This window comes from Camelus bactrianus, unplaced genomic scaffold (assembly GCF_048773025.1).
Source record: "Camelus bactrianus isolate YW-2024 breed Bactrian camel unplaced genomic scaffold, ASM4877302v1 HiC_scaffold_48, whole genome shotgun sequence".
In the NCBI taxonomy this organism is placed as follows: domain Eukaryota; kingdom Metazoa; phylum Chordata; class Mammalia; order Artiodactyla; family Camelidae; genus Camelus; species Camelus bactrianus.
In genome coordinates, this window is record NW_027413964.1 from 52,501 (window position 1) to 57,500 (window position 5,000).

Genomic DNA, 5,000 nt, shown 5'->3' on the forward strand with positions numbered 1-5,000 from the left:
CTCATAAGCACTCAAGATGTGGCCTTCTTGGTCACTCAGGCTATTTTGTCAGGTCATTAGTCCCGTGACCGACCTTCTCCTCGGAGAAAGACTCAGAGACCCAGCATGATGATGACTTTCAATGAGTGAAATACAGTAGAAACAGTAAGATCGATAGCTTCCAGTTTCAACAACAGGCCTGGAACCGTGAGCAGCAACCAGTCAGTCAGGACAGTTGACCGTTTTCAGGGCGAGCATAAGAAACCGAATGACACCCCCCCCCAGCAAATGAATGAGTGAATGAATGAATGAATGAATGAATGACCTAATGATCCTCCCCTCCCCCCCCCGCCAAAAAAAGAAGCAATAATCCGTTAGCCTAATTCCGGCCATTTTATTCATCCTCCTTCACCCTGAAGCCCCAGTCACCCACGTGCCACAGTGGTCTGTTTTCTGGTTTCCTCCACCACCCCACCCCCCACCAACCACCACCCCGCCAACATCCCCCCATGCCCAACCACCGCCCCAAGTGTGGGACTGGACGGGGGTGCAGGGGGCTGAGGGGGCGGCAATGGCGGCTTGAGGTGAGGGTGGGGAGTGTTCCGCCCAGATCGTATAGGAAGCTCAAACACAGCTGCAGTACGAGACAAGATGGTAGATTTCTGTGAGTCCTCCCTCCTCTTAAAATCCGTCCTAAGGAGGAGACAGACAGAAAGAGAAACATCACCCTCACTCCCAACGCCTCCTGCGCCCTCGATGCGCCCCAAAACAACAACAAGAAAAACAAAAACAAACACGACCACAAATAAGTCGCTATCCCTGGGGAAGAAGGATTCGATGGCATGGGGATATCATTCTAAAATTCATTCCCTCTTCATCACATTTCATGGAAACCGATTGCAATCTATGAGGCCCTGTGAAGGTAGGGGTTGGGGGGGTAGGGAGGAGGGAGGGAAGTGAAGGGGGGGAGAGGGAGAGAGGGAGGGAGAGAGAGAGAGAGAGAGAGAGAGAGAGAGAGAGAGAAAGAGCAGAGGAGAGGAGGGATAAAAGGGGAGAGGACAGGAAAGGAGAGGAGGGAAAAGAGGGGAGGGGAGGGGAAATGAGAAGAGGCGAGGGGAGAGGAGAAGAGGGAGAGGAGAGGAGTGGAGGGGAGAAGAGAGGAGTGGAGGGGTGAGGGGGAAGTGGGGAGAACAGGGAAGAGGAGAGGAGGGGAGAGGAGAGGAAAGAGAGACAAGGGAGACAGACAGACACGCATGCGCGCGCGCGCACACACACACACAGAGAATAGCGAAATGGAGAGAGAGGCAGAGAGAGAGAGAGAGAGAGAGAGAGAGAGAGAGAGAGAGACAGACAGACAGACAGACAGACAGACAGACAGACAGACACGGATCTAGGTCAGGGATACTACACATGGGTATTCTTCTGAGTGATTTTATGTGTTTTCTCAATCGCCACCTCTATGGAGATAAAAATCGCTCCCATAAGATGAAGGGAGTCCTTCTGCCACCGCCCACGGCCCCGCCCACCAGCACCGCTTGTGTTTGTCAGGGATTCCAAGCCAAAGCACGTGGAGGAGCGGGAGAGCTTCCTGGCAGCCCAAGGAGGAGGAAAGTCCGGCAGCATGAGAGAGGTGGTTGGCACGGGGAAGCTGGAGGCCGGCTGACGAGAAGATGGGTGAGGGGGCAGGGAGGAGGGTTTCCCAAGTTGGAGAGCCAAGACGAGGGAGGGGAGCTGTCGGTGGCTGCGTTCTGACCCCGACCCCAACCCTGACTGGAGCGGATCCCTGAAAGGAGGCGGTTCGGGCTCTCTGGCCGAGAACGCCCCTCTCTTCCTCTTTGTGCAGAAACACCTTCCGCAGACCGAGAAAGTCCATCCCGAGACCCTCGTCGGAAGAGTCCTTTCCAGACCCATCACGATCCTCCTGGGCCAAGGGGTCCAGGGGATGGGGCGGGGCCTCCATTCGATCCGTCTTCCGTCCGTCCGTCCATCCACAAGATCTTGAACATCCATGTAGGATTCTGGATGGTAGCAGTTTTCCAGGATCCTCGAAATCCTTGTAAGTCCTCTCCTGGCAGATTCGACCCCTAGGTCGTACCGCGCAGCACAGGGCACTAGATTCAGTCCCTCGGGACGAGGGTTCCTGAAAAAGACCAGGAAAAAGAAGAACAGAATCACTATGGTGTGCACCAGCCAGAAACCAGCACCACCTTGTCACTCGAACAGACTTGCAAAAGGCGGGGTAGGGAGAGAAAGTCATAGGATGGCTACCATCCCTCCCACCCCCACCCCACACGCCAAGCCCCAGACCATCGTCATCCCTGCTCCCCCTCCCCTCCCCTTTCCTCTCCCTTCCCCCTCCCCCTCCCCCTCCCCTCCATCGACGCCCGCCTCCCGCTTGTACCCCACTCCTCTGAACCCAGCACCACCCACCCCAGCCTGGACGGGCTCGGCTCAGATCGGCTCGGCCCGGCTCGGCTCGGCCCGGCCCGGCCCGGCCCGGCCCGGCCCGGCCCGTCCGTCCGGTCGACTTCTTCGCAGGGTCTAAAATAGCGCCCGGCCGACAGGCAGGTGGCACATGGCACATGGCACATGGCAGGGGAGCGAGCGGGACGGTTCGGGATCTCTGGGTGGCAGGGACACGCGGCCGGACAACCAGGAGCACGGACGGCCTGGCGTGCGTTTCTCCGCTCGGGGGGGCCTCGACCAGAGACCGTGGTACGGGGAACGGGGACACACACACACCACACACACACCACACACACACACCACACACACCACACAGACACAGACACACAGACACACAGACACACAGACACACAGACACACACACACACACACACACACACACACAGACACACACACACACCCCTTCACCCCCACCCCCAAACCTCTGACAGCTTTCGTTTGTTTTCGGCCGACCGTCCCTCGATGAGGTACGAGTGCCTTGGCTGGGGCTGGGGGGGGGGGGTGGAGTTCCTCCCTCCACAACGACCCCACACGGGCTCTGTTCTGGTCACCCGAGTCCTCTTCCAAGTCAGACCACAGGCCTCCATCACCCGGCGCGAGCACTCGGGGAAACAGTCACCATCCTCATCGCTCCGCTCCACCTCTACACGTGAAGAACTGTTCCCAGCCCACGCCACTCCACCCCACCCCACGCCCCGATGCCACCCACCGCAGTGGAGAGAAACGAGACGAATCCACAGACGTGCATCAATCCGATGAAGAAAACGACGGCCCTATTCCAAGGAAGCATGGATATCTAGGTAGGAGATTCATCGAGTACTATGGAGGCGGTGGGAAAGGGGGGGGTTGCGGTGGGGAGGGTCTAGAGATCAGGCAGTACAGCCCATGCTTAGCATGCAAAAAATAAAGGTCCAGGGTTCAATCCCCAGCACCTACTCTTCAAAAATAACCCGAGAAGAAGCAAGAAGGACGCTCGTAGCTCACCCTCTCCCACAAATACACCAAAACTCACATCGACGGACCCACTCGGCCAATCAGACCACCTGCGGAACTCCGACAGAACACCGCCCTCTTCGAAAGACAAAGACGCCCAAAATCTGGTAGGAGAAAAGGAGAAAAGAAAGAGTCAAAAGCAAAACAGTGCGGGAGGGACCGGCAGAGGAGGAATAGGGCTCGTTCGCCAGACCTCCCCGTCTCCAACGGAGAGGCCGACGGGACGGTGGGGGAGCCTCCGAGTCTCAGATCTGCCCGGAGCGCCCCTTGACCGACCGACCCAAGTGAAACGGGCACAGAGGGTCCCCGCGACACCCAGCCCGAGTCGCAGGCCGGCAGCCGGGGGCCGGGACAGGCCGCACGAGCCGGGCAGAGGACCGTGGCGGCGGCACCACGCGCCGTGGCCGGGAGGGGATACAGAGCAGAACAACCCGCCCCCCCAACCCGTCCATTACGGGGAAAGAAAGGCAAAGCAACACGGCCGGTGTGCCCTGGGGAGAGGGGCGCCGTAGCCTCCATCTCCTCAGACCTGCGGCGCCATCACCGGCCCTTCTCGCGAGAAGAGAGGCGGGGCGCAGCCACAGCCGCCATAGCCCCTGGCGCGCGGCGCGCAGCGCGCGGGCGGGGGCGGGAGCGGGGGCGGGGCCGAGACTCGAATCCGCACCCGGGGGCTCTGCAACCTCCTAGGCAGGACTGAGACTCGTTTTCAGCCTGAGGCAGATATTATATATCTGCCCCGGTACCTCAGAGAACTCGCGCCACCAAGACTAAGAAGGAGCCGAGTTTTGGAATGCAGCAGGGGCGGGGCGGTTCCACGGTCTTCCCCGAGCCCACCTACGGAGAGGAGCGCCGACCCGAGGCGGAGCACACAGCCGCACAGAGCAGCGGAGCGACCGGCGCCGGGAGAGGGCAGGCGGCCAGCCACCCTCCCTCCTTCCCGGCAGGAACGCAGCATCCGACCGCGGTGCCAGGAGGGGGCGCGATCTACTTGCCCACAGGCACCGAGGGCAGCACAGACGAGGGCGCCGACAGAGGGCCCGCGGAAACAGCAAGCTGAGTTCACGAAACAGGGCGACGACAGAAAGACTTCTCGGTGAAACCGTTAAGAGCGCACCGTCTCCAGGAGAACACATCCTTTTTTTTTTTTTTTTTTCCTCTTTTTTTTTTTTCTTTTCCTTTTTCTTTTTTAATCTCTTTTATATCGGTTTTACCTTCTGTTACCCTTTTAACCTTTACTTTTGAACAGTCGTATACGTTTACGGTTTTAATCCCTTTTAAATGTTTCATTTCAAGTCTTTTCATTATTATTATTTTTAAACATCCACCCCCTTCCCTTTTTCATTCTCTTGGTTTTGATCTCCTGTTACTGGTTATTCACAGGTTTCAAATATTGTTTCTCGATTTTTTTCCTCCTTTTTATTAAGGTTATTAAAAGACGTCTCAACTCGATCGCTATTCTGCTTCCACTTACTCTTCTATTCATGATTACACACTGTCTTCAAACCTTTTCTTTCTCCCGTCTTTTAAAATCCTCTGTTTTATCTTTTGTTAAAATCTGTTCT